This window comes from Hippoglossus hippoglossus, chromosome 16 (assembly GCF_009819705.1).
Source record: "Hippoglossus hippoglossus isolate fHipHip1 chromosome 16, fHipHip1.pri, whole genome shotgun sequence".
NCBI lineage: Eukaryota > Metazoa > Chordata > Actinopteri > Pleuronectiformes > Pleuronectidae > Hippoglossus > Hippoglossus hippoglossus.
The window spans coordinates 24121660-24145546 of record NC_047166.1 but is presented as its reverse complement, the minus strand read 5'-3'; the positions used below and the strand labels follow the sequence as shown (position 1 = coordinate 24145546).

The following is a 23887-nucleotide window of genomic DNA, read 5'->3' as shown; positions in this document are numbered from 1 at the left end:
GGCCTGCAAGTCGTCCAAATTGCAGCTGCTCTGATTTTTCCCCAGAAATGCAAAACTACTCTTTCATTTCTACAGCGGGAACCAGAAATGCACGAGCCTTCATTCCTCTTCAGTGTCTCCACAGTTTCCCGTCCTTTCCAACTGCCGCCTCTATGGAATGCACAGTGTAAATGACTTGTTGCAAAGTCGCTCAAAACCTCATGTAAAAAGGCACATGCCCCGTGTGAGGGTTGAACTCACGACCTTCAGATTATGAGACTGACGCGCTGCCTACTGCGCCAACGAGGCCAAATCAACAGAGAAAATATGTGAGAAAAAAATCGATATTTAAAAGTATCAGAAATATGAAGGACTATTTGTCAGTCAAATAACTATACGCATCCAAGGTCTGAAATTTCGGGATACATGTGTGTATTCTAGAACATTGCTGTCCCGTACTGTGTCCAAATGGTCCAAATGTTATGTACCAAGCCATTCGGACAAAATCAATGTTCCTGTCAAAACTTTGAATAATCCATAACAAGAGTCATAAGGAGATGACATATCAGTGTTTGTAAAGTCATTTTGAACCAGTTAACAGTGAGCATTATAACTCAATAATCTTAATCCACTTGGCGGGCCAAAGGCTCACACCTGGGGCAGGGTGGGGCTACCAGCCCACGTGGACTCTACTGGAAACGACAGAACCAATTAGACTAGCAGGATGGTATGGACATAGCCATGACTACACCCACTCCTGAGATATAAATAATTGGCTAAAGATACTCTGATGCATTAGCCGGGAATCGAACCCGGGCCTCCCGCGTGGCAGGCGAGAATTCTACCACTGAACCACCAATGCTTGTCTATACCTTCTGTACGATCTTCTTTTTTCGAGAACGCACTCTTAAGGGACCCGTATGCCCTGCCAGGACAATTTATCTGATGTTGCAACCACTTCAAAGACCCCTTCGAAGTTTTGGAATGAGAATAAATCTTCCTGAATCTGAAATCTTGAATCTCAGAAAGTTGATCACTTGTCCAGGTTGTGGCAGCTATGGGTGTGCAGAGGCTTCTGTCTGCATTCCTGTCAATCTCTATTTTCTGCACATAGCAAAGAAGCACTACATGGTTTGGCCTGCAAGTCGTCCAAATTGCAGCTGCTCTGATTTTTCCCCAGAAATGCAAAACTACTCTTTCATTTCTACAGCGGGAACCAGAAATGCACGAGCCTTCATTCCTCTTCAGTGTCTCCACAGTTTCCCGTCCTTTCCAACTGCCGCCTCTATGGAATGCACAGTGTAAATGACTTGTTGCAAAGTCGCTCAAAACCTCATGTAAAAAGGCACATGCCCCGTGTGAGGGTTGAACTCACGACCTTCAGATTATGAGACTGACGCCCTGCCTACTGCGCCAACGAGGCCAAATCAACAGAGAAAATATGTGAGAAAAAAATCGATATTTAAAAGTATCAGAAATATGAAGGACTATTTGTCAGTCAAATAACCATACGCATCCAAGGTCTGAAATTTCGGGATACATGTGTGTATTCTAGAACATTGCTGTCCCGTACTGTGTCCAAATGGTCCAAATGTTATGTACCAAGCCATTCGGACAAAACCAATGTTGCTGTCAAAACTTTGAATAATCCATAACAAGAGTCATAAGGAGATGACATATCAGCGTTTGTAAAGTAATTTTGAACCAGTTAACAGTGAGCATTATAACTCAATAATCTTAATCCACTTGGCGGCCCAAAGGCTCACACCTGGGGCAGGGTGGGGCTACCAGCCCACGTGGACTCTACTGCAAACGACAGAACCAATTAGACTAGCAGGATGGTATGGACATAGCCATGACTACACCCACTCCTGAGATATAAATACTTGGCTAAAGATACTCTGATGCATTAGCCGGGAATCGAACCCGGGCCTCCCGCGTGGCAGGCGAGAATTCTACCACTGAACCACCAATGCTTGTCTATACCTTCTGTACGATCTTTTTTTTTCGAGAACGCACTCTTAAGGGACCCGTATGCCCTGCCAGGACAATTTATCTGATGTTGCAACCACTTCAAAGACCCCTTCGAAGTTTTGGAATGAAAATAAATCTTCCTGAATCTGAAATCTTGAATCTCAGAAAGTTGATCACTTGTCCAGGTTGTGGCAGCTATGGGTGTGCAGAGGCTTCTGTCTGCATTCCTGTCAATCTCTATTTTCTGCACATAGCAAAGAAGCACTACATGGTTTGGCCTGCAAGTCGTCCAAATTGCAGCTGCTCTGATTTTTCCCCAGAAATGCAAAACTACTCTTTCATTTCTACAGTGGGAACCAGAAATGCACGAGCCTTCATTCCTCTTCAGTGTCTCCACAGTTTCCCGTCCTTTCCAACTGCCGCCTCTATGGAATGCACAGTGTAAATGACTTGTTGCAAAGTCGCTCAAAACCTCATGTAAAAAGGCTACATGCCCCGTGTGAGAGTTGAACTCACGACCTTCAGATTATGAGACTGACGCGCTGCCTACTGCGCCAACGAGGCCAAAGCAACAGAGAAAATATGTGAGAAAAAAATCGATATTTAAAAGTATCAGAAATATGAAGGACTATTTGTCAGTCAAATAACCATACGCATCCAAGGTCTGAAATTTCGGGATACATGTGTGTATTCTAGAACATTGCTGTCCCGTACTGTGTCCAAATGGTCCAAATGTTATGTACCAAGCCATTCGGACAAAACCAATGTTGCTGTCAAAACTTTGAATAATCCATAACAAGAGTCATAAAGAGATGACATATCAGTGTTTGTAAAGTCATGTTGAACCAGTTAACAGTGAGCATTATAACTCAATAATCTTAATCCACTTGGCGGCCCAAAGGCTCACACCTGGGGCAGGGTGGGGCTACCAGCCCACGTGGACTCTACTGCAAACGACAGAACCAATTAGACTAGCAGGATGGTATGGACATAGCCATGACTACACCCACTCCTGAGATATAAATACTTGGCTAAAGATACTCTGATGCATTAGCCGGGAATCGAACCCGGGCCTCCCGCGTGGCAGGCGAGAATTCTACCACTGAACCACCAATGCTTGTCTATACCTTCTGTACGATCTTTTTTTTTCGAGAACGCACTCTTAAGGGACCCGTATGCCCTGCCAGGACAATTTATCTGATGTTGCAACCACTTCAAAGACCCCTTCGAAGTTTTGGAATGAAAATAAATCTTCCTGAATCTGAAATCTTGAATCTCAGAAAGTTGATCACTTGTCCAAGGCTGTGGCAGCTATGGGTGTGCAGAGGCTTCTGTCTGCATTCCTGTCAATCTCTATTTTCTGCACATAGCAAAGAAGCACTACATGGTTTGGCCTGCAAGTCGTCCAAATTGCAGCTGCTCTGATTTTTCCCCAGAAATGCAAAACTACTCTTTCATTTCTACAGCGGGAACCAGAAATGCACGAGCCTTCATTCCTCTTCAGTGTCTCCACAGTTTCCCGTCCTTTCCAACTGCCGCCTCTATGGAATGCACAGTGTAAATGACTTGTTGCAAAGTCGCTCAAAACCTCATGTAAAAAGGCACATGCCCCGTGTGAGGGTTGAACTCACGACCTTCAGATTATGAGACTGACGCGCTGCCTACTGCGCCAACGAGGCTAAATCAACAGAGAAAATATGTGAGAAAAAAATCGATATTTAAAAGTATCAGAAATATGAAGGACTATTTGTCAGTCAAATAACTATACGCATCCAAGGTCTGAAATTTCGGGATACATGTGTGTATTCTAGAACATTGCTGTCCCGTACTGTGTCCAAATGGTCCAAATGTTATGTACCAAGCCATTCGGACACAATCAATGTTGCCTGTCAAAACTTTGAATAATCCATAACAAGAGTCATAAGGAGATGACATATCAGTGTTTGTAAAGTCATTTTGAACCAGTTAACAGTGAGCATTATAACTCAATAATCTTAATCCACTTGGCGGCCCAAAGGCTCACACCTGGGGCAGGGTGGGGCTACCAGCCCACGTGGACTCTACTGCAAACGACAGAACCAATTAGACTAGCAGGATGGTATGGACATAGCCATGACTACACCCACTCCTGAGATATAAATAATTGGCTAAAGATACTCTGATGCATTAGCCGGGAATCGAACCCGGGCCTCCCGCGTGGCAGGCGAGAATTCTACCACTGAACCACCAATGCTTGTCTATACCTTCTGTACGATCTTTTTTTTTCGAGAACGCACTCTTAAGGGACCCGTATGCCCTGCCAGGACAATTTATCTGATGTTGCAACCACTTCAAAGACCCCTTCGAAGTTTTGGAATGAGAATAAATCTTCCTGAATCTGAAATCTTGAATCTCAGAAAGTTGATCACTTGTCCAGGTTGTGGCAGCTATGGGTGTGCAGAGGCTTCTGTCTGCATTCCTGTCAATCTCTATTTTCTGCACATAGCAAAGAAGCACTACATGGTTTGGCCTGCAAGTCGTCCAAATTGCAGCTGCTCTGATTTTTCCCCAGAAATGCAAAACTACTCTTTCATTTCTACAGCGGGAACCAGAAATGCACGAGCCTTCATTCCTCTTCAGTGTCTCCACAGTTTCCCGTCCTTTCCAACTGCCGCCTCTATGGAATGCACAGTGTAAATGACTTGTTGCAAAGTCGCTCAAAACCTCATGTAAAAAGGCACATGCCCCGTGTGAGGGTTGAACTCACGACCTTCAGATTATGAGACTGACGCGCTGCCTACTGCGCCAACGAGGCCAAAGCAACAGAGAAAATATGTGAGAAAAAAATCGATATTTAAAAGTATCAGAAATATGAAGGACTATTTGTCAGTCAAATAACCATACGCATCCAAGGTCTGAAATTTCGGGATACATGTGTGTATTCTAGAACATTGCTGTCCCGTACTGTGTCCAAATGGTCCAAATGTTATGTACCAAGCCATTCGGACAAAACCAATGTTGCTGTCAAAACTTTGAATAATCCATAACAAGAGTCATAAGGAGATGACATATCAGTGTTTGTAAAGTAATTTTGAACCAGTTAACAGTGAGCATTATAACTCAATAATCTTAATCCACTTGGCGGCCCAAAGGCTCACACCTGGGGCAGGGTGGGGCTACCAGCCCACGTGGACTCTACTGCAAACGACAGAACCAATTAGACTAGCAGGATGGTATGGACATAGCCATGACTACACCCACTCCTGAGATATAAATACTTGGCAAAAGATACTCTGATGCATTAGCCGGGAATCGAACCCGGGCCTCCCGCGTGGCAGGCGAGAATTCTACCACTGAACCACCAATGCTTGTCTATACCTTCTGTACGATCTTTTTTTTTCGAGAACGCACTCTTAAGGGACCCGTATGCCCTGCCAGGACAATTTATCTGATGTTGCAACCACTTCAAAGACCCCTTCGAAGTTTTGGAATGAAAATAAATCTTCCTGAATCTGAAATCTTGAATCTCAGAAAGTTGATCACTTGTCCAGGTTGTGGCAGCTATGGGTGTGCAGAGGCTTCTGTCTGCATTCCTGTCAATCTCTATTTTCTGCACATAGCAAAGAAGCACTACATGGTTTGGCCTGCAAGTCGTCCAAATTGCAGCTGCTCTGATTTTTCCCCAGAAATGCAAAACTACTCTTTCATTTCTACAGCGGGAACCAGAAATGCACGAGCCTTCATTCCTCTTCAGTGTCTCCACAGTTTCCCGTCCTTTCCAACTGCCGCCTCTATGGAATGCACAGTGTAAATGACTTGTTGCAAAGTCGCTCAAAACCTCATGTAAAAAGGCACATGCCCCGTGTGAGGGTTGAACTCACGACCTTCAGATTATGAGACTGACGCGCTGCCTACTGCGCCAACGAGGCCAAATCAACAGAGAAAATATGTGAGAAAAAAATCGATATTTAAAAGTATCAGAAATATGAAGGACTATTTGTCAGTCAAATAACCATACGCATCCAAGGTCTGAAATTTCGGGATACATGTGTGTATTCTAGAACATTGCTGTCCCGTACTGTGTCCAAATGGTCCAAATGTTATGTACCAAGCCATTCGGACAAAACCAATGTTGCTGTCAAAACTTTGAATAATCCATAACAAGAGTCATAAGGAGATGACATATCAGTGTTTGTAAAGTCATGTTGAACCAGTTAACAGTGAGCATTATAACTCAATAATCTTAATCCACTTGGCGGCCCAAAGGCTCACACCTGGGGCAGGGTGGGGCTACCAGCCCACGTGGACTCTACTGCAAACGACAGAACCAATTAGACTAGCAGGATGGTATGGACATAGCCATGACTACACCCACTCCTGAGATATAAATAATTGGCTAAAGATACTCTGATGCATTAGCCGGGAATCGAACCCGGGCCTCCCGCGTGGCAGGCGAGAATTCTACCACTGAACCACCAATGCTTGTCTATACCTTCTGTACGATCTTTTTTTTTCGAGAACGCACTCTTAAGGGACCCGTATGCCCTGCCAGGACAATTTATCTGATGTTGCAACCACTTCAAAGACCCCTTCGAAGTTTTGGAATGAGAATAAATCTTCCTGAATCTGAAATCTTGAATCTCAGAAAGTTGATCACTTGTCCAGGTTGTGGCAGCTATGGGTGTGCAGAGGCTTCTGTCTGCATTCCTGTCAATCTCTATTTTCTGCACATAGCAAAGAAGCACTACATGGTTTGGCCTGCAAGTCGTCCAAATTGCAGCTGCTCTGATTTTTCCCCAGAAATGCAAAACTACTCTTTCATTTCTACAGCGGGAACCAGAAATGCACGAGCCTTCATTCCTCTTCAGTGTCTCCACAGTTTCCCGTCCTTTCCAACTGCCGCCTCTATGGAATGCACAGTGTAAATGACTTGTTGCAAAGTCGCTCAAAACCTCATGTAAAAAGGCACATGCCCCGTGTGAGGGTTGAACTCACGACCTTCAGATTATGAGACTGACGCGCTGCCTACTGCGCCAACGAGGCCAAATCAACAGAGAAAATATGTGAGAAAAAAATCGATATTTAAAAGTATCAGAAATATGAAGGACTATTTGTCAGTCAAATAACCATACGCATCCAAGGTCTGAAATTTCGGGATACATGTGTGTATTCTAGAACATTGCTGTCCCGTACTGTGTCCAAATGGTCCAAATGTTATGTACCAAGCCATTCGGACAAAACCAATGTTGCTGTCAAAACTTTGAATAATCCATAACAAGAGTCATAAGGAGATGACATATCAGTGTTTGTAAAGTCATGTTGAACCAGTTAACAGTGAGCATTATAACTCAATAATCTTAATCCACTTGGCGGCCCAAAGGCTCACACCTGGGGCAGGGTGGGGCTACCAGCCCACGTGGACTCTACTGCAAACGACAGAACCAATTAGACTAGCAGGATGGTATGGACATAGCCATGACTACACCCACTCCTGAGATATAAATACTTGGCTAAAGATACTCTGATGCATTAGCCGGGAATCGAACCCGGGCCTCCCGCGTGGCAGGCGAGAATTCTACCACTGAACCACCAATGCTTGTCTATACCTTCTGTACGATCTTTTTTTTTCGAGAACGCACTCTTAAGGGACCCGTATGCCCTGCCAGGACAATTTATCTGATGTTGCAACCACTTCAAAGACCCCTTCGAAGTTTTGGAATGAAAATAAATCTTCCTGAATCTGAAATCTTGAATCTCAGAAAGTTGATCACTTGTCCAGGTTGTGGCAGCTATGGGTGTGCAGAGGCTTCTGTCTGCATTCCTGTCAATCTCTATTTTCTGCACATAGCAAAGAAGCACTACATGGTTTGGCCTGCAAGTCGTCCAAATTGCAGCTGCTCTGATTTTTCCCCAGAAATGCAAAACTACTCTTTCATTTCTACAGCGGGAACCAGAAATGCACGAGCCTTCATTCCTCTTCAGTGTCTCCACAGTTTCCCGTCCTTTCCAACTGCCGCCTCTATGGAATGCACAGTGTAAATGACTTGTTGCAAAGTCGCTCAAAACCTCATGTAAAAAGGCACATGCCCCGTGTGAGGGTTGAACTCACGACCTTCAGATTATGAGACTGACGCGCTGCCTACTGCGCCAACGAGGCCAAATCAACAGAGAAAATATGTGAGAAAAAAATCGATATTGAAAAGTATCAGAAATATGAAGGACTATTTGTCAGTCAAATAACCATACGCATCCAAGGTCTGAAATTTCGGGATACATGTGTGTATTCTAGAACATTGCTGTCCCGTACTGTGTCCAAATGGTCCAAATGTTATGTACCAAGCCATTCGGACAAAATCAATGTTCCTGTCAAAACTTTGAATAATCCATAACAAGAGTCATAAGGAGATGACATATCAGTGTTTGTAAAGTCATTTTGAACCAGTTAACAGTGAGCATTATAACTCAATAATCTTAATCCACTTGGCGGCCCAAAGGCTCACACCTGGGGCAGGGTGGGGCTACCAGCCCACGTGGACTCTACTGCAAACGACAGAACCAATTAGACTAGCAGGATGGTATGGACATAGCCATGACTACACCCACTCCTGAGATATAAATAATTGGCTAAAGATACTCTGATGCATTAGCCGGGAATCGAACCAGGGCCTCCCGCGTGGCAGGCGAGAATTCTACCACTGAACCACCAATGCTTGTCTATACCTTCTGTACGATCTTCTTTTTTTCGAGAACGCACTCTTAAGGGACCCGTATGCCCTGCCAGGACAATTTATCTGATGTTGCAACCACTTCAAAGACCCCTTCGAAGTTTTGGAATGAGAATAAATCTTCCTGAATCTGAAATCTTGAATCTCAGAAAGTTGATCACTTGTCCAGGTTGTGGCAGCTGATGGGTGTGCAGAGGCTTCTGTCGCAGAGGCTTCTGTCTGCATTCCTGTCAATCTCTATTTTCTGCACATAGCAAAGAAGCACTACATGGTTTGGCCTGCAAGTCGTCCAAATTGCAGCTGCTCTGATTTTTCCCCAGAAATGCAAAACTACTCTTTCATTTCTACAGCGGGAACCAGAAATGCACGAGCCTTCATTCCTCTTCAGTGTCTCCACAGTTTCCCGTCCTTTCCAACTGCCGCCTCTATGGAATGCACAGTGTAAATGACTTGTTGCAAAGTCGCTCAAAACCTCATGTAAAAAGGCACATGCCCCGTGTGAGAGTTGAACTCACGACCTTCAGATTATGAGACTGACGCGCTGCCTACTGCGCCAACGAGGCCAAAGCAACAGAGAAAATATGTGAGAAAAAAATCGATATTTAAAAGTATCAGAAATATGAAGGACTATTTGTCAGTCAAATAACCATACGCATCCAAGGTCTGAAATTTCGGGATACATGTGTGTATTCTAGAACATTGCTGTCCCGTACTGTGTCCAAATGGTCCAAATGTTATGTACCAAGCCATTCGGACAAAACCAATGTTGCTGTCAAAACTTTGAATAATCCATAACAAGAGTCATAAAGAGATGACATATCAGTGTTTGTAAAGTCATGTTGAACCAGTTAACAGTGAGCATTATAACTCAATAATCTTAATCCACTTGGCGGCCCAAAGGCTCACACCTGGGGCAGGGTGGGGCTACCAGCCCACGTGGACTCTACTGCAAACGACAGAACCAATTAGACTAGCAGGATGGTATGGACATAGCCATGACTACACCCACTCCTGAGATATAAATAATTGGCTAAAGATACTCTGATGCATTAGCCGGGAATCGAACCCGGGCCTCCCGCGTGGCAGGCGAGAATTCTACCACTGAACCACCAATGCTTGTCTATACCTTCTGTACGATCTTCTTTTTTCGAGAACGCACTCTTAAGGGACCCGTATGCCCTGCCAGGACAATTTATCTGATGTTGCAACCACTTCAAAGACCCCTTCGAAGTTTTGGAATGAAAATAAATCTTCCTGAATCTGAAATCTTGAATCTCAGAAAGTTGATCACTTGTCCAGGTTGTGGCAGCTATGGGTGTGCAGAGGCTTCTGTCTGCATTCCTGTCAATCTCTATTTTCTGCACATAGCAAAGAAGCACTACATGGTTTGGCCTGCAAGTCGTCCAAATTGCAGCTGCTCTGATTTTTCCCCAGAAATGCAAAACTACTCTTTCATTTCTACAGTGGGAACCAGAAATGCACGAGCCTTCATTCCTCTTCAGTGTCTCCACAGTTTCCCGTCCTTTCCAACTGCCGCCTCTATGGAATGCACAGTGTAAATGACTTGTTGCAAAGTCGCTCAAAACCTCATGTAAAAAGGCACATGCCCCGTGTGAGGGTTGAACTCACGACCTTCAGATTATGAGACTGACGCGCTGCCTACTGCGCCAACGAGGCCAAATCAACAGAGAAAATATGTGAGAAAAAAATCGATATTTAAAAGTATCAGAAATATGAAGGACTATTTGTCAGTCAAATAACTATACGCATCCAAGGTCTGAAATTTCGGGATACATGTGTGTATTCTAGAACATTGCTGTCCCGTACTGTGTCCAAATGGTCCAAATGTTATGTACCAAGCCATTCGGACAAAACCAATGTTGCTGTCAAAACTTTGAATAATCCATAACAAGAGTCATAAGGAGATGACATATCAGTGTTTGTAAAGTCATGTTGAACCAGTTAACAGTGAGCATTATAACTCAATAATCTTAATCCACTTGGCGGCCCAAAGGCTCACACCTGGGGCAGGGTGGGGCTACCAGCCCACGTGGACTCTACTGCAAACGACAGAACCAATTAGACTAGCAGGATGGTATGGACATAGCCATGACTACACCCACTCCTGAGATATAAATAATTGGCTAAAGATACTCTGATGCATTAGCCGGGAATCGAACCCGGGCCTCCCGCGTGGCAGGCGAGAATTCTACCACTGAACCACCAATGCTTGTCTATACCTTCTGTACGATCTTCTTTTTTCGAGAACGCACTCTTAAGGGACCCGTATGCCCTGCCAGGACAATTTATCTGATGTTGCAACCACTTCAAAGACCCCTTCGAAGTTTTGGAATGAGAATAAATCTTCCTGAATCTGAAATCTTGAATCTCAGAAAGTTGATCACTTGTCCAGGTTGTGGCAGCTATGGGTGTGCAGAGGCTTCTGTCTGCATTCCTGTCAATCTCTATTTTCTGCACATAGCAAAGAAGCACTACATGGTTTGGCCTGCAAGTCGTCCAAATTGCAGCTGCTCTGATTTTTCCCCAGAAATGCAAAACTACTCTTTCATTTCTACAGCGGGAACCAGAAATGCACGAGCCTTCATTCCTCTTCAGTGTCTCCACAGTTTCCCGTCCTTTCCAACTGCCGCCTCTATGGAATGCACAGTGTAAATGACTTGTTGCAAAGTCGCTCAAAACCTCATGTAAAAAGGCACATGCCCCGTGTGAGGGTTGAACTCACGACCTTCAGATTATGAGACTGACGCGCTGCCTACTGCGCCAACGAGGCCAAAGCAACAGAGAAAATATGTGAGAAAAAAATCGATATTTAAAAGTATCAGAAATATGAAGGACTATTTGTCAGTCAAATAACCATACGCATCCAAGGTCTGAAATTTCGGGATACATGTGTGTATTCTAGAACATTGCTGTCCCGTACTGTGTCCAAATGGTCCAAATGTTATGTACCAAGCCATTCGGACAAAACCAATGTTGCTGTCAAAACTTTGAATAATCCATAACAAGAGTCATAAGGAGATGACATATCAGTGTTTGTAAAGTCATGTTGAACCAGTTAACAGTGAGCATTATAACTCAATAATCTTAATCCACTTGGCGGCCCAAAGGCTCACACCTGGGGCAGGGTGGGGCTACCAGCCCACGTGGACTCTACTGCAAACGACAGAACCAATTAGACTAGCAGGATGGTATGGACATAGCCATGACTACACCCACTCCTGAGATATAAATAATTGGCTAAAGATACTCTGATGTATTAGCCGGGAATCGAACCCGGGACTCCCGCGTGGCAGGCGAGAATTCTACCACTGAACCACCAATGCTTGTCTATACCTTCTGTACGATCTTCTTTTTTCGAGAACGCACTCTTAAGGGACCCGTATGCCCTGCCAGGACAATTTATCTGATGTTGCAACCACTTCAAAGACCCCTTCGAAGTTTTGGAATGAGAATAAATCTTCCTGAATCTGAAATCTTGAATCTCAGAAAGTTGATCACTTGTCCAGGTTGTGGCAGCTATGGGTGTGCAGAGGCTTCTGTCTGCATTCCTGTCAATCTCTATTTTCTGCACATAGCAAAGAAGCACTACATGGTTTGGCCTGCAAGTCGTCCAAATTGCAGCTGCTCTGATTTTTCCCCAGAAATGCAAAACTACTCTTTCATTTCTACAGCGGGAACCAGAAATGCACGAGCCTTCATTCCTCTTCAGTGTCTCCACAGTTTCCCGTCCTTTCCAACTGCCGCCTCTATGGAATGCACAGTGTAAATGACTTGTTGCAAAGTCGCTCAAAACCTCATGTAAAAAGGCACATGCCCCGTGTGAGGGTTGAACTCACGACCTTCAGATTATGAGACTGACGCGCTGCCTACTGCGCCAACGAGGCCAAATCAACAGAGAAAATATGTGAGAAAAAAATCGATATTTAAAAGTATCAGAAATATGAAGGACTATTTGTCAGTCAAATAACCAATACGCATCCAAGGTCTGAAATTTCGGGATACATGTGTGTATTCTAGAACATTGCTGTCCCGTACTGTGTCCAAATGGTCCAAATGTTATGTACCAAGCCATTCGGACAAAACCAATGTTGCTGTCAAAACTTTGAATAATCCATAACAAGAGTCATAAGGAGATGACATATCAGTGTTTGTAAAGTCATGTTGAACCAGTTAACAGTGAGCATTATAACTCAATAATCTTAATCCACTTGGCGGCCCAAAGGCTCACACCTGGGGCAGGGTGGGGCTACCAGCCCACGTGGACTCTACTGCAAACGACAGAACCAATTAGACTAGCAGGATGGTATGGACATAGCCATGACTACACCCACTCCTGAGATATAAATAATTGGCTAAAGATACTCTGATGCATTAGCCGGGAATCGAACCCGGGCCTCCCGCGTGGCAGGCGAGAATTCTACCACTGAACCACCAATGCTTGTCTATACCTTCTGTACGATCTTCTTTTTTCGAGAACGCACTCTTAAGGGACCCGTATGCCCTGCCAGGACAATTTATCTGATGTTGCAACCACTTCAAAGACCCCTTCGAAGTTTTGGAATGAGAATAAATCTTCCTGAATCTGAAATCTTGAATCTCAGAAAGTTGATCACTTGTCCAGGTTGTGGCAGCTATGGGTGTGCAGAGGCTTCTGTCTGCATTCCTGTCAATCTCTATTTTCTGCACATAGCAAAGAAGCACTACATGGTTTGGCCTGCAAGTCGTCCAAATTGCAGCTGCTCTGATTTTTCCCCAGAAATGCAAAACTACTCTTTCATTTCTACAGCGGGAACCAGAAATGCACGAGCCTTCATTCCTCTTCAGTGTCTCCACAGTTTCCCGTCCTTTCCAACTGCCGCCTCTATGGAATGCACAGTGTAAATGACTTGTTGCAAAGTCGCTCAAAACCTCATGTAAAAAGGCACATGCCCCGTGTGAGGGTTGAACTCACGACCTTCAGATTATGAGACTGACGCGCTGCCTACTGCGCCAACGAGGCCAAATCAACAGAGAAAATATGTGAGAAAAAAATCGATATTTAAAAGTATCAGAAATATGAAGGACTATTTGTCAGTCAAAAAACCAATCGCATCCAAGGTCTGAAATTTCGGGATACATGTGTGTATTCTAGAACATTGCTGTCCCGTACTGTGTCCAAATGGTCCAAATGTTATGTACCAAGCCATTCGGACAAAATCCAATGTTGCTGTCAAAACTTTGAATAATCCATAACAAGAGTCATAAGGAGATGACATATCAGTGTTTGTAAAGTCATGTTGAACCAGTTAACAGTGAGCATTATAACTCAATAATCTTAATCCACTTGGCGGCCCAAAGGCTCACACCTGGGGCAGGGTGGGGCTACCAGCCCACGTGGACTCTACTGCAAACGACAGAACCAATTAGACTAGCAGGATGGTATGGACATAGCCATGACTACACCCACTCCTGAGATATAAATAATTGGCTAAAGATACTCTGATGCATTAGCCGGGAATCGAACCCGGGCCTCCCGCGTGGCAGGCGAGAATTCTACCACTGAACCACCAATGCTTGTCTATACCTTCTGTACGATCTTCTTTTTTCGAGAACGCACTCTTAAGGGACCCGTATGCCCTGCCAGGACAATTTATCTGATGTTGCAACCACTTCAAAGACCCCTTCGAAGTTTTGGAATGAGAATAAATCTTCCTGAATCTGAAATCTTGAATCTCAGAAAGTTGATCACTTGTCCAGGTTGTGGCAGCTATGGGTGTGCAGAGGCTTCTGTCTGCATTCCTGTCAATCTCTATTTTCTGCACATAGCAAAGAAGCACTACATGGTTTGGCCTGCAAGTCGTCCAAATTGCAGCTGCTCTGATTTTTCCCCAGAAATGCAAAACTACTCTTTCATTTCTACAGCGGGAACCAGAAATGCACGAGCCTTCATTCCTCTTCAGTGTCTCCACAGTTTCCCGTCCTTTCCAACTGCCGCCTCTATGGAATGCACAGTGTAAATGACTTGTTGCAAAGTCGCTCAAAACCTCATGTAAAAAGGCACATGCCCCGTGTGAGGGTTGAACTCACGACCTTCAGATTATGAGACTGACGCGCTGCCTACTGCGCCAACGAGGCCAAATCAACAGAGAAAATATGTGAGAAAAAAATCGATATTTAAAAGTATCAGAAATATGAAGGACTATTTGTCAGTCAAATAAATCATACGCATCCAAGGTCTGAAATTTCGGGATACATGTGTGTATTCTAGAACATTGCTGTCCCGTACTGTGTCCAAATGGTCCAAATGTTATGTACCAAGCCATTCGGACAAAACCAATGTTGCTGTCAAAACTTTGAATAATCCATAACAAGAGTCATAAGGAGATGACATATCAGTGTTTGTAAAGTCATGTTGAACCAGTTAACAGTGAGCATTATAACTCAATAATCTTAATCCACTTGGCGGCCCAAAGGCTCACACCTGGGGCAGGGTGGGGCTACCAGCCCACGTGGACTCTACTGCAAACGACAGAACCAATTAGACTAGCAGGATGGTATGGACATAGCCATGACTACACCCACTCCTGAGATATAAATAATTGGCTAAAGATACTCTGATGCATTAGCCGGGAATCGAACCCGGACCTCCCGCGTGGCAGGCGAGAATTCTACCACTGAACCACCAATGCTTGTCTATACCTTCTGTACGATCTTCTTTTTTCGAGAACGCACTCTTAAGGGACCCGTATGCCCTGCCAGGACAATTTATCTGATGTTGCAACCACTTCAAAGACCCCTTCGAAGTTTTGGAATGAGAATAAATCTTCCTGAATCTGAAATCTTGAATCTCAGAAAGTTGATCACTTGTCCAGGTTGTGGCAGCTATGGGTGTGCAGAGGCTTCTGTCTGCATTCCTGTCAATCTCTATTTTCTGCACATAGCAAAGAAGCACTACATGGTTTGGCCTGCAAGTCGTCCAAATTGCAGCTGCTCTGATTTTTCCCCAGAAATGCAAAACTACTCTTTCATTTCTACAGCGGGAACCAGAAATGCACGAGCCTTCATTCCTCTTCAGTGTCTCCACAGTTTCCCGTCCTTTCCAACTGCCGCCTCTATGGAATGCACAGTGTAAATGACTTGTTGCAAAGTCGCTCAAAACCTCATGTAAAAAGGCACATGCCCCGTGTGAGGGTTGAACTCACGACCTTCAGATTATGAGACTGACGCGCTGCCTACTGCGCCAACGAGGCCAAATCAACAGAGAAAATATGTGAGAAAAAAATCGATATTTAAAAGTATCAGAAATATGAAGGACTATTTGTCAGTCAAAAAACCAATCGCATCCAAGGTCTGAAATTTCGGGATACATGTGTGTATTCTAGAACATTGCTGTCCCGTACTGTGTCCAAATGGTCCAAATGTTATGTACCAAGCCATTCGGACAAAACCAATGTTGCTGTCAAAACTTTGAATAATCCATAACAAGAGTCATAAGGAGATGACATATCAGTGTTTGTAAAGTCATTTTGAACCAGTTAACAGTGAGCATTATAACTCAATAATCTTAATCCACTTGGCGGGCCCAAAGGCTCACACCTGGGGCAGGGTGGGGCTACCAGCCCACGTGGACTCTACTGCAAACGACAGAACCAATTAGACTAGCAGGATGGTATGGACATAGCCATGACTACACCCACTCCTGAGATATAAATAATTGGCTAAAGATACTCTGATGCATTAGCCGGGAATCGAACCCGGGCCTCCCGCGTGGCAGGCGAGAATTCTACCACTGAACCACCAATGCTTGTCTATACCTTCTGTACGATCTTCTTTTTTCGAGAACGCACTCTTAAGGGACCCGTATGCCCTGCCAGGACAATTTATCTGATGTTGCAACCACTTCAAAGACCCCTTCGAAGTTTTGGAATGAGAATAAATCTTCCTGAATCTGAAATCTTGAATCTCAGAAAGTTGATCACTTGTCCAGGTTGTGGCAGCTATGGGTGTGCAGAGGCTTCTGTCTGCATTCCTGTCAATCTCTATTTTCTGCACATAGCAAAGAAGCACTACATGGTTTGGCCTGCAAGTCGTCCAAATTGCAGCTGCTCTGATTTTTCCCCAGAAATGCAAAACTACTCTTTCATTTCTACAGCGGGAACCAGAAATGCACGAGCCTTCATTCCTCTTCAGTGTCTCCACAGTTTCCCGTCCTTTCCAACTGCCGCCTCTATGGAATGCACAGTGTAAATGACTTGTTGCAAAGTCGCTCAAAACCTCATGTAAAAAGGCACATGCCCCGTGTGAGGGTTGAACTCACGACCTTCAGATTATGAGACTGACGCGCTGCCTACTGCGCCAACGAGGCCAAATCAACAGAGAAAATATGTGAGAAAAAAATCGATATTTAAAAGTATCAGAAATATGAAGGACTATTTGTCAGTCAAAAAACCAATCGCATCCAAGGTCTGAAATTTCGGGATACATGTGTGTATTCTAGAACATTGCTGTCCCGTACTGTGTCCAAATGGTCCAAATGTTATGTACCAAGCCATTCGGACAAAATCAATGTTCCTGTCAAAACTTTGAATAATCCATAACAAGAGTCATAAGGAGATGACATATCAGTGTTTGTAAAGTCATGTTGAACCAGTTAACAGTGAGCATTATAACTCAATAATCTTAATCCACTTGGCGGCCCAAAGGCTCACACCTGGGGCAGGGTGGGGCTACCAGCCCACGTGGACTCTACTGCAAACGACAGAACCAATTAGACTAGCAGGATGGTATGGACATAGCCATGACTACACCCACTCCTGAGATATAAATAATTGGCTAAAGATACTCTGATGCATTAGCCGGGAATCGAACCCGGGCCTCCCGCGTGGCAAGGCGAGAATTCTACCACTGAACCACCAATGCTTGTCTATACCTTCTGTACGATCTTCTTTTTTCGAGAACGCACTCTTAAGGGACCCGTATGCCCTGCCAGGACAATTTATCTGATGTTGCAACCACTTCAAAGACCCCTTCGAAGTTTTGGAATGAGAATAAATCTTCCTGAATCTGAAATCTTGAATCTCAGAAAGTTGATCACTTGTCCAGGTTGTGGCAGCTATGGGTGTGCAGAGGCTTCTGTCTGCATTCCTGTCAATCTCTATTTTCTGCACATAGCAAAGAAGCACTACATGGTTTGGCCTGCAAGTCGTCCAAATTGCAGCTGCTCTGATTTTTCCCCAGAAATGCAAAACTACTCTTTCATTTCTACAGCGGGAACCAGAAATGCACGAGCCTTCATTCCTCTTCAGTGTCTCCACAGTTTCCCGTCCTTTCCAACTGCCGCCTCTATGGAATGCACAGTGTAAATGACTTGTTGCAAAGTCGCTCAAAACCTCATGTAAAAAGGCACATGCCCCGTGTGAGGGTTGAACTCACGACCTTCAGATTATGAGACTGACGCGCTGCCTACTGCGCCAACAAGGCCAAATCAACAGAGAAAATATGTGAGAAAAAAATCGATATTTAAAAGTATCAGAAATATGAAGGACTATTTGTCAGTCAAAAAACCAATCGCATCCAAGGTCTGAAATTTCGGGATACATGTGTGTATTCTAGAACATTGCTGTCCCGTACTGTGTCCAAATGGTCCAAATGTTATGTACCAAGCCATTCGGACAAAACCAATGTTGCTGTCAAAACTTTGAATAATCCATAACAAGAGTCATAAGGAGATGACATATCAGTGTTTGTAAAGTCATGTTGAACCAGTTAACAGTGAGCATTATAACTCAATAATCTTAATCCACTTGGCGGCCCAAAGGCTCACACCTGGGGCAGGGTGGGGCTACCAGCCCACGTGGACTCTACTGCAAACGACAGAACCAATTAGACTAGCAGGATGGTATGGACATAGCCATGACTACACCCACTCCTGAGATATAAATAATTGGCTAAAGATACTCTGATGCATTAGCCGGGAATCGAACCCGGACCTCCCGCGTGGCAGGCGAGAATTCTACCACTGAACCACCAATGCTTGTCTATACCTTCTGTACGATCTTCTTTTTTCGAGAACGCACTCTTAAGGGACCCGTATGCCCTGCCAGGACAATTTATCTGATGTTGCAACCACTTCAAAGACCCCTTCGAAGTTTTGGAATGAGAATAAATCTTCCTGAATCTGAAATCTTGAATCTCAGAAAGTTGATCACTTGTCCAGGTTGTGGCAGCTATGGGTGTGCAGAGGCTTCTGTCTGCATTCCTGTCAATCTCTATTTTCTGCACATAGCAAAGAAGCACTACATGGTTTGGCCTGCAAGTCGTCCAAATTGCAGCTGCTCTGATTTTTCCCCAGAAATGCAAAACTACTCTTTCATTTCTACAGCGGGAACCAGAAATGCACGAGCCTTCATTCCTCTTCAGTGTCTCCACAGTTTCCCGTCCTTTCCAACTGCCGCCTCTATGGAATGCACAGTGCTAAATGACTTGTTGCAAAGTCGCTCAAAACCTCATGTAAAAAGGCACATGCCCCGTGTGAGGGTTGAACTCACGACCTTCAGATTATGAGACTGACGCGCTGCCTACTGCGCCAACGAGGCCAAATCAACAGAGAAAATATGTGAGAAAAAAATCGATATTTAAAAGTATCAGAAATATGAAGGACTATTTGTCAGTCAAATAACCATACGCATCCAAGGTCTGAAATTTCGGGATACATGTGTGTATTCTAGAACATTGCTGTCCCGTACTGTGTCCAAATGGTCCAAATGTTATGTACCAAGCCATTCGGACAAAACCAATGTTGCTGTCAAAACTTTGAATAATCCATAACAAGAGTCATAAGGAGATGACATATCAGTGTTTGTAAAGTCATGTTGAACCAGTTAACAGTGAGCATTATAACTCAATAATCTTAATCCACTTGGCGGCCCAAAGGCTCACACCTGGGGCAGGGTGGGGCTACCAGCCCACGTGGACTCTACTGCAAACGACAGAACCAATTAGACTAGCAGGATGGTATGGACATAGCCATGACTACACCCACTCCTGAGATATAAATAATTGGCTAAAGATACTCTGATGCATTAGCCGGGAATCGAACCCGGGCCTCCCGCGTGGCAGGCGAGAATTCTACCACTGAACCACCAATGCTTGTCTATACCTTCTGTACGATCTTCTTTTTTCGAGAACGCACTCTTAAGGGACCCGTATGCCCTGCCAGGACAATTTATCTGATGTTGCAACCACTTCAAAGACCCCTTCGAAGTTTTGGAATGAGAATAAATCTTCCTGAATCTGAAATCTTGAATCTCAGAAAGTTGATCACTTGTCCAGGTTGTGGCAGCTATGGGTGTGCAGAGGCTTCTGTCTGCATTCCTGTCAATCTCTATTTTCTGCACATAGCAAAGAAGCACTACATGGTTTGGCCTGCAAGTCGTCCAAATTGCAGCTGCTCTGATTTTTCCCCAGAAATGCAAAACTACTCTTTCATTTCTACAGCGGGAACCAGAAATGCACGAGCCTTCATTCCTCTTCAGTGTCTCCACAGTTTCCCGTCCTTTCCAACTGCCGCCTCTATGGAATGCACAGTGTAAATGACTTGTTGCAAAGTCGCTCAAAACCTCATGTAAAAAGGCACATGCCCCGTGTGAGGGTTGAACTCACGACCTTCAGATTATGAGACTGACGCGCTGCCTACTGCGCCAACAAGGCCAAATCAACAGAGAAAATATGTGAGAAAAAAATCGATATTTAAAAGTATCAGAAATATGAAGGACTATTTGTCAGTCAAAAAACCAATCGCATCCAAGGTCTGAAATTTCGGGATACATGTGTGTATTCTAGAACATTGCTGTCCCGTACTGTGTCCAAATGGTCCAAATGTTATGTACCAAGCCATTCGGACAAAACCAATGTTGCTGTCAAAACTTTGAATAATCCATAACAAGAGTCATAAAGAGATGACATATCAGTGTTTGTAAAGTCATGTTGAACCAGTTAACAGTGAGCATTATAACTCAATAATCTTAATCCACTTGGCGGCCCAAAGGCTCACACCTGGGGCAGGGTGGGGCTACCAGCCCACGTGGACTCTACTGCAAACGACAGAACCAATTAGACTAGCAGGATGGTATGGACATAGCCATGACTACACCCACTCCTGAGATATAAATAATTGGCTAAAGATACTCTGATGCATTAGCCGGGAATCGAACCCGGACCTCCCGCGTGGCAGGCGAGAATTCTACCACTGAACCACCAATGCTTGTCTATACCTTCTGTACGATCTTCTTTTTTCGAGAACGCACTCTTAAGGGACCCGTATGCCCTGCCAGGACAATTTATCTGATGTTGCAACCACTTCAAAGACCCCTTCGAAGTTTTGGAATGAAAATAAATCTTCCTGAATCTGAAATCTTGAATCTCAGAAAGTTGATCACTTGTCCAGGTTGTGGCAGCTATGGGTGTGCAGAGGCTTCTGTCTGCATTCCTGTCAATCTCTATTTTCTGCACATAGCAAAGAAGCACTACATGGTTTGGCCTGCAAGTCGTCCAAATTGCAGCTGCTCTGATTTTTCCCCAGAAATGCAAAACTACTCTTTCATTTCTACAGCGGGAACCAGAAATGCACGAGCCTTCATTCCTCTTCAGTGTCTCCACAGTTTCCCGTCCTTTCCAACTGCCGCCTCTATGGAATGCACAGTGTAAATGACTTGTTGCAAAGTCGCTCAAAACCTCATGTAAAAAGGCACATGCCCCGTGTGAGGGTTGAACTCAGGACCTTCAGATTATGAGACTGACGCGCTGCCTACTGCGCCAACGAGGCCAAAGCAACAGAGAAAATATGTGAGAAAAAAATCGATATTTAAAAGTATCAGAAATATGAAGGACTATTTGTCAGTCAAATAACCAATACGCATCCAAGGTCTGAAATTTCGGGATACATGTGTGTATTCTAGAACATTGCTGTCCCGTACTGTGTCCAAATGGTCCAAATGTTATGTACCAAGCCATTCGGACAAAACCAATGTTGCTGTCAAAACTTTGAATAATCCATAACAAGAGTCATAAGGAGATGACATATCAGTGTTTGTAAAGTCATGTTGAACCAGTTAACAGTGAGCATTATAACTCAATAATCTTAATCCACTTGGCGGCCAAAGGCTCACACCTGGGGCAGGGTGGGGCTACCAGCCCACGTGGACTCTACTGCAAACGACAGAACCAATTAGACTAGCAGGATGGTATGGACATAGCCATGACTACACCCACTCCTGAGATATAAATAATTGGCTAAAGATACTCTGATGCATTAGCCGGGAATCGAACCCGGGCCTCCCGCGTGGCAGGCGAGAATTCTACCACTGAACCACCAATGCTTGTCTATACCTTCTGTACGATCTTCTTTTTTCGAGAACGCACTCTTAAGGGACCCGTATGCCCTGCCAGGACAATTTATCTGATGTTGCAACCACTTCAAAGACCCCTTCGAAGTTTTGGAATGAGAATAAATCTTCCTGAATCTGAAATCTTGAATCTCAGAAAGTTGATCACTTGTCCAGGTTGTGGCAGCTATGGGTGTGCAGAGGCTTCTGTCTGCATTCCTGTCAATCTCTATTTTCTGCACATAGCAAAGAAGCACTACATGGTTTGGCCTGCAAGTCGTCCAAATTGCAGCTGCTCTGATTTTTCCCCAGAAATGCAAAACTACTCTTTCATTTCTACAGCGGGAACCAGAAATGCACGAGCCTTCATTCCTCTTCAGTGTCTCCACAGTTTCCCGTCCTTTCCAACTGCCGCCTCTATGGAATGCACAGTGTAAATGACTTGTTGCAAAGTCGCTCAAAACCTCATGTAAAAAGGCACATGCCCCGTGTGAGGGTTGAACTCACGACCTTCAGATTATGAGACTGACGCGCTGCCTACTGCGCCAACGAGGCCAAATCAACAGAGAAAATATGTGAGAAAAAAATCGATATTTAAAAGTATCAGAAATATGAAGGACTATTTGTCAGTCAAAAAACCAATCGCATCCAAGGTCTGAAATTTCGGGATACATGTGTGTATTCTAGAACATTGCTGTCCCGTACTGTGTCCAAATGGTCCAAATGTTATGTACCAAGCCATTCGGACAAAACCAATGTTGCTGTCAAAACTTTGAATAATCCATAACAAGAGTCATAAGGAGATGACATATCAGTGTTTGTAAAGTCATGTTGAACCAGTTAACAGTGAGCATTATAACTCAATAATCTTAATCCACTTGGCGGGCCAAAGGCTCACACCTGGGGCAGGGTGGGGCTACCAGCCCACGTGGACTCTACTGCAAACGACAGAACCAATTAGACTAGCAGGATGGTATGGACATAGCCATGACTACACCCACTCCTGAGATATAAATAATTGGCTAAAGATACTCTGATGCATTAGCCGGGAATCGAACCCGGGCCTCCCGCGTGGCAGGCGAGAATTCTACCACTGAACCACCAATGCTTGTCTATACCTTCTGTACGATCTTCTTTTTTCGAGAACGCACTCTTAAGGGACCCGTATGCCCTGCCAGGACAATTTATCTGATGTTGCAACCACTTCAAAGACCCCTTCGAAGTTTTGGAATGAGAATAAATCTTCCTGAATCTGAAATCTTGAATCTCAGAAAGTTGATCACTTGTCCAGGTTGTGGCAGCTATGGGTGTGCAGAGGCTTCTGTCTGCATTCCTGTCAATCTCTATTTTCTGCACATAGCAAAGAAGCACTACATGGTTTGGCCTGCAAGTCGTCCAAATTGCAGCTGCTCTGATTTTTCCCCAGAAATGCAAAACTACTCTTTCATTTCTACAGCGGGAACCAGAAATGCACGAGCCTTCATTCCTCTTCAGTGTCTCCACAGTTTCCCGTCCTTTCCAACTGCCGCCTCTATGGAATGCACAGTGTAAATGACTTGTTGCAAAGTCGCTCAAAACCTCATGTAAAAAGGCACATGCCCCGTGTGAGGGTTGAACTCACGACCTTCAGATTATGAGACTGACGCGCTGCCTACTGCGCCAACGAGGCCAAATCAACAGAGAAAATATGTGAGAAAAAAATCGATATTTAAAAGTATCAGAAATATGAAGGACTATTTGTCAGTCAAAATAACCATACGCATCCAAGGTCTGAAATATCGGGATACATGTGTGTATTCTAGAACATTGCTGTCCCGTACTGTGTCCAAATGGTCCAAATGTTATGTA

At 44.3% G+C, this 23887-nt stretch overlaps 1 protein-coding gene and 40 non-coding genes across 70 annotated transcripts in view; all 41 read right to left on the bottom strand.

Annotated features, from left to right (window-relative positions):
- snap91a (synaptosome associated protein 91a) overlaps positions 1 to 23887 on the bottom strand; it is an 85845-nt gene that overhangs the window by 43641 nt on the left and 18317 nt on the right. The window lies entirely within an intron of this gene.
- Positions 216 to 288, bottom strand: trnam-cau. Its single transcript has one exon. It is a non-coding gene; the product is annotated as a tRNA-Met (tRNA).
- On the bottom strand, positions 771 to 841 carry trnag-gcc. Its single transcript has one exon. It is a non-coding gene; the product is annotated as a tRNA-Gly (tRNA).
- trnag-gcc lies at positions 1885 to 1955 on the bottom strand. The gene has a single exon. It is a non-coding gene; the product is annotated as a tRNA-Gly (tRNA).
- trnam-cau lies at positions 2445 to 2517 on the bottom strand. Its single transcript has one exon. It is a non-coding gene; the product is annotated as a tRNA-Met (tRNA).
- trnag-gcc lies at positions 3000 to 3070 on the bottom strand. The gene has a single exon. It is a non-coding gene; the product is annotated as a tRNA-Gly (tRNA).
- On the bottom strand, positions 3560 to 3632 carry trnam-cau. Its single transcript has one exon. It is a non-coding gene; the product is annotated as a tRNA-Met (tRNA).
- On the bottom strand, positions 4116 to 4186 carry trnag-gcc. Its single transcript has one exon. It is a non-coding gene; the product is annotated as a tRNA-Gly (tRNA).
- Positions 4675 to 4747, bottom strand: trnam-cau. The gene has a single exon. It is a non-coding gene; the product is annotated as a tRNA-Met (tRNA).
- On the bottom strand, positions 5230 to 5300 carry trnag-gcc. The gene has a single exon. It is a non-coding gene; the product is annotated as a tRNA-Gly (tRNA).
- On the bottom strand, positions 5789 to 5861 carry trnam-cau. The gene has a single exon. It is a non-coding gene; the product is annotated as a tRNA-Met (tRNA).
- trnag-gcc lies at positions 6344 to 6414 on the bottom strand. Its single transcript has one exon. It is a non-coding gene; the product is annotated as a tRNA-Gly (tRNA).
- Positions 6903 to 6975, bottom strand: trnam-cau. Its single transcript has one exon. It is a non-coding gene; the product is annotated as a tRNA-Met (tRNA).
- trnag-gcc lies at positions 7458 to 7528 on the bottom strand. The gene has a single exon. It is a non-coding gene; the product is annotated as a tRNA-Gly (tRNA).
- Positions 8017 to 8089, bottom strand: trnam-cau. Its single transcript has one exon. It is a non-coding gene; the product is annotated as a tRNA-Met (tRNA).
- trnag-gcc lies at positions 8572 to 8642 on the bottom strand. Its single transcript has one exon. It is a non-coding gene; the product is annotated as a tRNA-Gly (tRNA).
- trnam-cau lies at positions 9148 to 9220 on the bottom strand. Its single transcript has one exon. It is a non-coding gene; the product is annotated as a tRNA-Met (tRNA).
- On the bottom strand, positions 9703 to 9773 carry trnag-gcc. Its single transcript has one exon. It is a non-coding gene; the product is annotated as a tRNA-Gly (tRNA).
- On the bottom strand, positions 10262 to 10334 carry trnam-cau. Its single transcript has one exon. It is a non-coding gene; the product is annotated as a tRNA-Met (tRNA).
- Positions 10817 to 10887, bottom strand: trnag-gcc. The gene has a single exon. It is a non-coding gene; the product is annotated as a tRNA-Gly (tRNA).
- On the bottom strand, positions 11376 to 11448 carry trnam-cau. The gene has a single exon. It is a non-coding gene; the product is annotated as a tRNA-Met (tRNA).
- On the bottom strand, positions 11931 to 12001 carry trnag-gcc. Its single transcript has one exon. It is a non-coding gene; the product is annotated as a tRNA-Gly (tRNA).
- trnam-cau lies at positions 12490 to 12562 on the bottom strand. Its single transcript has one exon. It is a non-coding gene; the product is annotated as a tRNA-Met (tRNA).
- trnag-gcc lies at positions 13046 to 13116 on the bottom strand. Its single transcript has one exon. It is a non-coding gene; the product is annotated as a tRNA-Gly (tRNA).
- Positions 13605 to 13677, bottom strand: trnam-cau. Its single transcript has one exon. It is a non-coding gene; the product is annotated as a tRNA-Met (tRNA).
- Positions 14161 to 14231, bottom strand: trnag-gcc. Its single transcript has one exon. It is a non-coding gene; the product is annotated as a tRNA-Gly (tRNA).
- trnam-cau lies at positions 14720 to 14792 on the bottom strand. The gene has a single exon. It is a non-coding gene; the product is annotated as a tRNA-Met (tRNA).
- On the bottom strand, positions 15276 to 15346 carry trnag-gcc. Its single transcript has one exon. It is a non-coding gene; the product is annotated as a tRNA-Gly (tRNA).
- Positions 15835 to 15907, bottom strand: trnam-cau. Its single transcript has one exon. It is a non-coding gene; the product is annotated as a tRNA-Met (tRNA).
- On the bottom strand, positions 16391 to 16461 carry trnag-gcc. The gene has a single exon. It is a non-coding gene; the product is annotated as a tRNA-Gly (tRNA).
- On the bottom strand, positions 16950 to 17022 carry trnam-cau. The gene has a single exon. It is a non-coding gene; the product is annotated as a tRNA-Met (tRNA).
- trnam-cau lies at positions 18065 to 18137 on the bottom strand. Its single transcript has one exon. It is a non-coding gene; the product is annotated as a tRNA-Met (tRNA).
- Positions 18620 to 18690, bottom strand: trnag-gcc. Its single transcript has one exon. It is a non-coding gene; the product is annotated as a tRNA-Gly (tRNA).
- trnam-cau lies at positions 19180 to 19252 on the bottom strand. Its single transcript has one exon. It is a non-coding gene; the product is annotated as a tRNA-Met (tRNA).
- On the bottom strand, positions 19735 to 19805 carry trnag-gcc. Its single transcript has one exon. It is a non-coding gene; the product is annotated as a tRNA-Gly (tRNA).
- Positions 20294 to 20366, bottom strand: trnam-cau. The gene has a single exon. It is a non-coding gene; the product is annotated as a tRNA-Met (tRNA).
- Positions 20849 to 20919, bottom strand: trnag-gcc. The gene has a single exon. It is a non-coding gene; the product is annotated as a tRNA-Gly (tRNA).
- On the bottom strand, positions 21963 to 22033 carry trnag-gcc. Its single transcript has one exon. It is a non-coding gene; the product is annotated as a tRNA-Gly (tRNA).
- trnam-cau lies at positions 22522 to 22594 on the bottom strand. The gene has a single exon. It is a non-coding gene; the product is annotated as a tRNA-Met (tRNA).
- Positions 23077 to 23147, bottom strand: trnag-gcc. The gene has a single exon. It is a non-coding gene; the product is annotated as a tRNA-Gly (tRNA).
- On the bottom strand, positions 23636 to 23708 carry trnam-cau. The gene has a single exon. It is a non-coding gene; the product is annotated as a tRNA-Met (tRNA).